The sequence below is a fragment of the Anser anser genome (genome assembly GCF_964211835.1).
Source record: "Anser anser genome assembly, chromosome: 3".
In the NCBI taxonomy this organism is placed as follows: domain Eukaryota; kingdom Metazoa; phylum Chordata; class Aves; order Anseriformes; family Anatidae; genus Anser; species Anser anser.
Genome location: NC_139722.1, coordinates 8,415,942 through 8,426,179, shown reverse-complemented (window position 1 = coordinate 8,426,179; position 10,238 = coordinate 8,415,942). Strand labels below are relative to the sequence as shown.

Genomic DNA, 10,238 nt, shown 5'->3' with positions numbered 1-10,238 from the left:
GGTGAACTCCATCAATGAGCATCATTAGATGGAGACCAAGGAAGGTCCAGGGGAGAAACAGAACCAACAGTAGTGGCATTGCAGAAGATTTTTTTTTTTTTTTTGAATTGATTATGCTTGGACAAGAGATGAAGTCATAGGACTAGCCTCAGATTTCAGTTGAGCCTTGAGACCCTGCAGCATGCCTAGATGGGAGACAGTGAGTTGGTATTCTCCAGATCTTACTACCCTCTCCCAAACCTTTGAAGCAATTTCTAGCACCCTTCTCCATCACAGCCAATACCAGGACAGCAGGAGTTCTGGATCACTTGTGTGCAAGCCCTCTCTGGAATTTTTGAATCCTAATGTATCCTGATTATTTGGATCTGACAATGAAACCACTCATTTTTTTAAGTACCTTTGGATATAAGCATGATTTAGGTGCTGTGTCAAAGTCAAACAGAAGAGACTCCCACCCAAAGAACAATGCTGTCTCCTTCACACTCCAATGAGCATCTTGAAAGAAATACCAACAAGGAATACAGATGTTAAAAGGAAACAACCTACTCAGAGAAATTTTGAGTGTAAGGAAGTTCCCAGAAGGAGAGTCAACGAAAGGGCATGTTGTCCCATGGCTAGAGAAATTCTGAAGGACTGAAAAATGTATGACTGGTCTTATGGTTTGTATCACTGCTGTTGTTTATTAATTCCCTGAATAGTAAGAAGTGGCTAGAGAAATTATTTCCCACATAATCACAGTGTGAAAGCACATGGATAATGCCAGGATTCACCTTCTGTCAGTTTATACAACCGAGTGAACCAGGCATATCATCCAGAACACCTGTAATGCCAGTCAGCTGGCAAAAATACCTGAAACCTTTAATTATTTCATGAAAGGACTGATTTCACAAGATGACAGTAATAAGCACAGACACAAAGAGACACACATACATTTTAAGATATTGCAATGTATACTTTCATGTATATATGTGCATGCCAAATTAAATGCACAGTAGCTAGTTGTTGAAGGAATTGGCTGATTATTTCCCATTGCCACCAGCTGTCTCCTGCCTCTGCAATGATCACTCAATACAAATGAATGACCCTTGTGTTATGAAGAACAGTTTGTCATTTCAAAGTTTCATTTGCCAGCTAGGATAACACGGCTGTAGCTTTTGCATTATCCTCCACAGTGTTCTTATAGGGCTCCCCAGCACCCTGAAAGCAATGAATCAAAATCATTCTGATCTTAGTTCCAGTCCCAGCAATGGCAACACATTACATAAAATGAGGTTTTAGTTGTTGATATTTTTTTTAAATATCATTTTATACTACTAGGAAAAAAGTTTCTGAAATTTTCAATTCATTTTTCCATTTATTTCCTGAACTGACTTGGCAGTTCCAGATTCCTCATCTCATGCTTCACAAATTAAATACAATGAAAAGATGAAAGCCTTTCATTTTAGGAGCGTGATAGCATTTATGCTTTTACTTATTTTATTTTATTTTCACTTCAGTCACAATTTCTTATATTTCTCTTGTTGTGTTTTAGGCTAAAAGAGATAATCTAAGATGACTGTGCTGTTCTCCCAAGCCATAGCCTGTCAGATTGCTGAATTATCAGTACCTAGTCAAGCAGCACAGTAGAAACAGATCACATATGCCAATTCCCCCCCACTTGGTAACCATTTTCCAGTCACTGGAGGAAAGTGAGCAGTCCAATCTCTCTTTTGCATGATGGAAGTTAGTTCAACTCTATAGCTTAACAGATGTCCTTGGGCAGCAGGTGGTCCTGTGAATTATATCAGAGAAACCAATAAGTTGTGTATTATTCTGGAGGCTCTTAGCCCTCTAACTTGTTAAAAGAACACATTCCCTTTCTCTTTTCCCCTTTTTTAAATGAATTTCCAGTCAGGCTGCCAACTTTATTTAAGAATAGTCTCAAAGAAAGTAAGCAAGGAAACTGCTTTCTATAAAAAAGTATATAGAAGTCTAACATTGATTGTTGATATCTGGAAACAAAACTTTGGATGAGTAAACATACTGAAAACATCCTACAAATATTGTGTACACTGATATCCCCCAATTCAAGCTATTCTGATTTACACCTACAGGAAATCCTCCCCAGATTAGTCATGACAACACAGATGAGAAGGGAGCAAAACCTGTGCTGTCAAAAGCACTTATAAACACCCTAAAGACAATGACCTGAAAAGTCACTCCACATAATTACACAGAGCAGCCACAAATCCTTAATACACTGTCAAGTTTTTGGCTGGTGTTAGCATTGTTTTGCTTTTGTATTGAGGAAGGAAACATATGTTGACCAATATTTCAGCCATATCCATTTTCTTCACAATATAAACTAGGATTCATATTCACTGATACAAACCTCAGAGTATCTATTAATAGTCATACATCTGGGCAGAAGTGATGTCTTATGTTTAATGAGGGGGACAGAGAGCCCAAACATCTGCACTCAATCCCCATTTCCACAGACTTTCTTTGTGGACATGGTGAGTCTCACAGCTTGGGTATGCCTCAGTTATTCTGCATGTGAAATCAGGATAGTAATCTTTCACTCACTCACCAGGATGTTGTGAAGCTTAACTCATAAATGTTTACAAAGTTGTTTTAAGGTGCTTGACTGGAAAGAAGTATACATGCAAATGATTTCCTATCTGCATCACAATACCGCTGATGCTGAAAAATATAAAGCAATGTACACAGATTAATATAGATCTTATTCTGTGTATAGCATTATAGATTCCAGACTCCAGCAGCTGCAAGAAATAATAGAAAAAGAAAAAGGAAAAAAAAAAAAAAAAGATGTGCCTTGCATTTTCTTCTGTAAGGTAAGGGCTGTATATTACAGTCTACTTTAATCAATAATATAGTCATGCTACTAAAAATGAGCGAGAAAATGATTTAGGAAAGCAAAGAGATGAAGTCTTAAGGCTGTTTTCTCCCACAGTTTAACTTCCCTGTATTTTGACTTTTGACATATTTTAAGAGAAAAAAAAAAGAAAAAAGAAAAGAAAAAAAAAGAAAAAAAAAGTATGCATCTCTGGCCATTCAGATAGAATAAAGTCTACAGTCAACTATTTCAGAAATCCCCATCCTCAAGTAGAATGGCAGCAGATTTGTATGCAGTGACAGGTTTAACAAATCACCTGAAAATTGGGTGTGACCTGCTAGGAAGAACAAATTGAACTGTAGAAAGAGAATCTGCAAACATGTTGTTTTCTTCTTCGATGAGTAGCTTTCCCAGGGCATTCAGAGATTATGTATTTAGATGTTGGCAAAAAATAAGTTACTGTTTCTCTCTCCTTCTAGCTTTGTACAGCCAGCACAGTAAAGAGAATGTGAATGAATCTATTAGTACTCATGCATCATCAATACATTTGTTTATGAACTTCCTCATGCTTTCAAGACAACAGAGTTGCATAATTAAATGCAAAACTAACCCTGTGGAGGAAAAGAAGTCAGACACTCAACTGCCTTGCATTTTTCCATCAGTCCATGAAAGCTGTGTATAAAAAGCTGCCGGAATGAGAGACACTGATATGCATAGATCAGAGGACTTTTACAGCCAGTTACAGACAGTTTTCACACAGGTATAAATGACTACGTCACACTTAAGGCAGCGTTGAGCGTATTGCTTTATTACATGATGTGTCCTCCAGAGCTGTTATCGCTTCTGATGATGCACAAGAAACAAAGAAACCTTTATTCTGAAAACTCAAGAAGAATTTACAGAGCTGGTACCTAGCAGAAAGAAGGGAGGCAGGATGAACTGTGATATTTCAAAAGAGTCCTTCTGCTGGAAGAGTTGCATGTGAAGGACTTAATTGCAGTTCTTGAGCATCATCTACACTCAAGAACCATGTCAGGAGACACTGTGCATGTGAAAAAATCCATGCCCACTGTACTGGATAACAGTGTTTGCTTCACCCTTACAAGTGCATATTTTAGTCAATCCAAATCTGGATTGTCCAAGGGAAGGGGCAGATGCCCAGTGATGACCTTTGCTTTGCCCCATTAGGGAGTGTGTTGGCACCAGTTTACCTTCTGTCATAGAACAGGTAGCAATGTTATGAGAGATATGAGGCTGGAAAAGTCTCAAAGCCCCTGGGATCAAACCCTAAATGGCTTCTCAGATTGTAGACAGTTTTCAAAGAGACCTTTATGCCCTGCATACGTTGTAACCTACAAGGAAAGATGTTGAAATAAAGGGCCTAAATTACAGAGGCCATTCATGCCAGAGGGGGGATTTCCCTTCCATTTAAGAGGCTGTTCTGTAGTGTGATGTTAAAGTGGAAATCTGGTTAGTAGCAGATGACACTTTGCCTTGAAACTGTGAGTCGTGTGGCTGTTTTCACTTTCTACTCAGCAGCAGAGGAAGGCACATCACAGCCAACTTCTACCCTCAGATCTACATACATGTAGCCTAGTATTTTCTTCAGTCTGAGGGGAGAAATTAGTTCTCCTCTATATTAGCTCATATTTATGATAAAAATTTCAGGAAATCCTTGCATAAAATTTTCACCCAGAGCACAGTAATATCCCTATTACCACGGAGATAGCCTGCATCCTCATTCTCAAGGATCAAGAACCACGCTTTCCACCCCAACTGTGGATCTTTTCCTCTGTGAAAGCTGATGTTGAAAATTCCTCAAACTCCCTAGAATCTGACCGTGGCTTTGAGAAATTGCCACAGGGCAATTCAGAGCAGACTGTAAATAATTCAGGTGCCTAATCACAGATGCTATAGGGTGTCCGAGGTATTCTCACAGAGTGACAGACATGACACAGCAACAAAGGGAGAGCTTTTTAGGACCAACAGTACAACCTTGCAGAGCAACAGCTAGAGGCCAGATAATGTATCCCTGGTCATCTAAAAACACACTTGTGTTTAGGCAATTGAATTCCTTTTGGTCACTCTTTGCACTGATTTCTTCAGTACTAGATTAGGTGCCTGGGGCTTTGTTTTGAGACGTAGTCAGTCTAGTAAAAATACAGACAGGAATCAACTGGGATTTTTAAAAGACAAGGGGATGTTGTTGAAAAAAACACTCACCAGTCCTTGGCTGCACCATTAGACATTCATACAGCTCCAAAAATATTGGTCAGAGTCTGTGTTTACTTTCTGTGGCTTTACATAACAATAAAAATAATTCATAATTAATGTTATCTCTACATCCATTGCTCCATCTTCATATCAATGTTATCTCATAGATAAAATACATTAGCAAAAACAAAAACAAAAACAAACAAACAAACACCTAGGTCTAGGCAAAGTACTATTCATCACAATCACATATTTCAAAGCAGATGGGCAGAAATTCACCAGTGGAACAGTTAAAAGAGAGGGTCTGGCTTCTCATTTTCCCCTTCAGTCACATGGTATTACAAAAGATCAAAACAAGAACAATGCAAACCTTCAGAAAGCTACACCAAAGGAAAAGGTGAAATACAATGTGAATTGCCATTACAGTCACAAAATCACAAAGAACTAAGCAAGAGAACAAAGCTGAGTGTTTAACAGTACCAGATAAGTAGAGGAGGCAAAGGAGGGAGAAAGTACCTGTTAAATTACCCTTATCCAGATGTGATCAGATTTCTGCAGAAAACATGGAGCTGAAGGTGGTTCAGTTACAGCAGTGAAATTACAGTAAATGGGGTTACTAAAGTTCTCATCTTTTAGAGGTGAGTAGAAATGCTCAATAGAGCCCTGAAATTCTGCACTGATGAGGGTTTTATTAGTGGATGGATAAATGGATGTAAAACTCGATAAGTAAATTGTACTTAGAGAAGGAGGATTATTTGGTCTAATAAAAGCAAAAGAGTTTAGAACTGGGCTCGGTGCCCTTATTTTAAGACAGATTGATCTAGACTTTGAGATTTTCTGCTATGTCAAAGAAAATGAAAAAGGCTATGGCCCTCTAAAAATAAATGTGTTGCAGATAATATATAGTGTTGGTACCTTTCTACAGAAAAGCTTCAGACAGTAGCATATTTCATGACTTAGGAAAGTCAGTGGAACAATTATGTCTGCAATTACATAAGTCTGTTCTATTTTGCCTCTATCCTAGTTTTATTATATCTTAGGTTTTAACCCAAATCATCATAGGTTTTAATGACTTTAACAGAGATCTTTCTAATTTAAACCAATGTCAGCAAGAGCTAAATCAGATGATTTGTACTCATACGATTAACAATAGATTTCACAGAGCCATCCAAGTATCTTACCTTTACATCTGAGAAGGAATAGACTCAACAGTTTACACCTAGTAGGATTGCAAGAGAAAATAATTAATTAGAAATACATTCCTTACCCCATTTGGGATGATTGCTCACAACAAAAAGTTGTGAACCTCTTGCTTTCTAATACCTCAATCATTACAAGTAAAACAGCAAGACAAGTTAGAAAGACTGTTTATTAGATCATGAAGTCCAGCCACATGGAAGAATTTACTCATGAACTAAGATTGCGAAAGTGACACACCTATAATATAACTATGATAAAAATCCAACAGCACTATTACCACCAGGATTACTATGTTCAAAGAAAACTAAGTGACTTCAAGCTGTCAAATTCTAAGTAAAAATAAATAAATAAATAAATAATAAATCAGTCTTCAATTAAACAAGGAATTAATGTCTCTCACTTGGTGAAATGTTGCATTTGCTTGTCCCTGTTCACTGTCCCTCTGTTTTCTGCCCACCTTAAATGCCCAGCTGTTTCTGAAATTTTGACACACTTTTCATACCTGCATCTTATGAACAGAAATCTAAGTAGTACACAGCACACCCAAATATAAGACAAAGACCTGTCTGTGTCTTCAGCTGACAGCACTATTTTTGTAAATTCTGCAGAACTTGGGCACAAAGAATTGTTAGCTGGGATCTAATGCTGCTGAAAATCCACAGCTGATAGCTGGCTAGTAGCAAACTTCCTAATTTGTACCCAGCTCTGTATCATAAGGTGAGGAGATAACAGCCTACCTATGGCAAACTGTAAATCAGTATCTATTTGAAATCTCTCTCTCCTCTCTGAAGGCTAAATCACCCCAGGAAAGACTGCCCTAAAACCTGAAGCCGCAAAAACAAGTTTTCAAAGGCATCTAAATGACTTCAGTTCAGCTTTCTGCCATATTCAAACAAGTGCTTGTGACATAACTGGAGCAATTTAATAAGCTACTAAGCCTGCGTATTCATTGCCCCCTCCCCAACTGTTATGATCCTGTCAGCTGAGGATGGACTGAGAGAGTGCTCCTGCTCTTTTTCAAAGCAGAAATAGAACTGCTTAAACCACCCTCCAGACATGTATGCAGTTTCCAAATGTTAAGCCAGGTTCACTTTCTGGCATTTGTTCCTAACGTGTTTCCAGCCCATTTGAGACAGAATTATTTGATTCCTCTTTTTTTTCAGTCCTGTTTCAGAGTACCAATCATAGCTTCATTCTCTGTGTACTGCATGTGGCACAATGCTGCTCTACCCACGTGGAAATCCCCTCCACATTGTCGCAATCTCACCTCTCATGATAAGTCAGTGATTTTCAAGTGCAACTTCCATTGTGCCACCAGCAACTTTCTGTAGCGACCATGCAGCCATAAACCAGTAATATCAGCAGGCAGACACAGCAGAACTTCACAGCAGCAGCCCTGTTTTAAGCAGCCTGCAGTATGATTTCCAAGCACAGTTTGAGCATGATCTCAATATTATTAAGCAAGTGGTGAGGATATACGCCATACTGTGGTCAATGTAGAGGGTAACAATATTTGAAAATAGCTTGAAATATGTAGAGGAGGAGCAGCTAGTGTTATCCACATGCACTAAACAGAGCTGAAAAGTAGAAGGAAACCAGATACTCTGCTTTGCAACTGTTAGGCAGATGAAAGATTACTGTACCCATATGATACAATGTCAGTGCACTAGCATTGCAGAAAAGAGTTGCAATAAATTTGGAGAAAGCCTTATAAGTCTCCAAAGGTAAAGCTGTTCTAAATCTAAGACAAATGAACTCAGTTTCAACTGCCCATGCCCATTGCCTATGTAACAATTTAGTGAAGAATAATAAGGAGACATGGTGTAATATGGTGCAAAACAATTATTTGGCACACCCTAGGCTGACCCAGTGATCTTCTGTCCTGGGAAACAGGACAGAAAAATTTGAATTGAATATGACACTCTATGGGGGTAGAAAGGATTATTTTTCACTTCTGTAATACTGTATATTGCAATATATATATAGACTACAATATATTTCACATATTGCATTTGGTTTATGTGGAAAGGGTTGGGGGGGGAGGGGGTCGGGGCTGCTCAAGTGACCTCTGTGAGCAGAGCCCAGCAGCTGCCCCATGTCAGATCAGCAGAGCCAGCTCCAGATGGCTCCAAAAGGGAGCTGGCACTAGCCATAAGTATTGCTGGTTGGGCCACTGGGAGAGCACAGTTAAGAAAGGGAAAAAAGAAAAAACTGCTGTGCTACAGCAGCTGGGAGACAGGGGTGAGAACATGGGAGAGAAGCAGCCCTGCAGCCCCCAGGTCAGTGCAGCAGGAGGGCAGGAGGTGCCCCAGGCAGGCAGCACAAGTTCCCCTGCGGCCTGTGGAGAGGCCCCTGGTGGAGCAGGCTGTCCCCCTGCAGCCCACGGGTCCCACACGGAGCAGATCTCCACGCTGCAGCCCGTGGAGGAGCCCCCGGTGGAGCAGGTGGATGTGGCCTGGAGGAGGCTGCGGCCCATGGAGAGCCCCCGCAGGAGCAGGCCCCGGGCCGGAGCTGCAGCCCGTGGAGAGGAGCCCACGCAGGAGCAGGGGGTCTGGGGGGAGCTGCCGCCCGTGGGGGCCCCGTGCTGGAGCAGTTTGCTCCTGGATGGACCCCGTGGTACGGAGCCGTGTGGGAGCAGTTCTTGAAGAGCTGCTGCCTGTGGGCAGCCCCCGCAAGCTCAGTTCGGGAAGGACGGCATCCCGTGGGAGGGACCCCACGGGGAGCAGGGGCAGAGAGTGACTGTGAAGGAGAGGCAAAGTATTACGGACTGACTCTAACATCTATTCCCCATTTCCCTGCACTGCTCAGGGGAAAGAGGTAGAAGAGGGTGGATGGGGGAAGGTGTTTTTAGTTTCCTTTTATTTTTTTTCCTGTGCTAGTCCACGAGTGATAAGCAATAAATTATATTATTATATAATATACTCCCTATGCTGAGTCTGTTTTGCCCGTGATGATAACTGACGGGTGATTTCTCTGTCCTTATCTCAACCCTTGAGCCTGTTGCAATTGTATTTTCTCCCCCTTTTCCTTTGAGAAGAGGGAGTGAGAGAGCGGTTGTGGTGGAGTTCAGCTGCCCATCAGGGTAAAACCACAGCACATATTGATGTAGTACACTTTATTGATGCAATGGATTTTACATATTAATTCATTTTTCAACCTGCATTTTTGGCCCTGGTTTCCGTACTCAGCAAGTTCAGACACTCATGCTGGCACTTCAGCCCCGTATGACCTTCAAGGCCCATCTTCCAAGAATTTTTTTGGCTTCTGTACAAGTCACAACACAGTTTTGTACTAAAGACATCTCTCAGCAGATAATATCCCTTCTGGGGCCATAAGAACAACAACCTGCACCAATGTTTCACTTGTCCAGTGTAAACCAAGGAAAAAAAGCCAAGAAAAATTCCCTTCCCACTTTTCACTTTCTTCTTCCTTGAAGCAAGGAGGTAGGAATGCCCCTCAAAGTATAGTGATGCCAAGATGACACCATCCAGTACAGGAAAGAAATCTAATGTGGTCTGTGGAACAGGAAATATGGCCATACCTACTGCATACACAAAGTAGCCAGTGCTGGTTTTTAGTTTTTAGAGCAATAACCGAGGACTTACATACTTTAGACCTGAGTGTGCTCATATTCTTGATATTTCATAGTCTTACTGTGGAAACCTTTGTAAGTCTCTTAGAATGAGCTTCAACCTGTTTTAGTCATCAAGTCTAATGAAGCTCTGTAAAACATCAGAGCAGTCCAGGCGGGAGACTGATCCCTGTGGAATTTATTCTGGGTAGCTCTAGAACTAGAACAGGGCTGTGCATTAGGGTCAAAATCCCTTTCACTAAGATTAGGTGCTGAGAGTCTAAGTTGGTCACCATCAACCCTCTGTTTACTGAATGCACCCAGAACGAGTGGTATCAACATTTGTCTGTGCAAAACATTGTGGAACATTTTTAAATACCAAACAAATGTTTAAACATCACCATCTGGTTGTAGATG

At 40.6% G+C, this 10,238-nt stretch overlaps 1 long non-coding RNA gene across 1 annotated transcript; it reads right to left on the bottom strand.

Annotated features, from left to right (window-relative positions):
* Positions 1-576: 576 nt before the first annotated feature.
* LOC310897799 lies at positions 577-5,955 on the bottom strand. Its single transcript, XR_014582592.1, has 3 exons — positions 5,060-5,955; positions 2,570-2,682; positions 577-1,771 (listed from the first exon to the last, which is right to left on the bottom strand). It is a non-coding gene; the product is annotated as an uncharacterized lncRNA (long non-coding RNA).
* Positions 5,956-10,238: the final 4,283 nt, after the last annotated feature.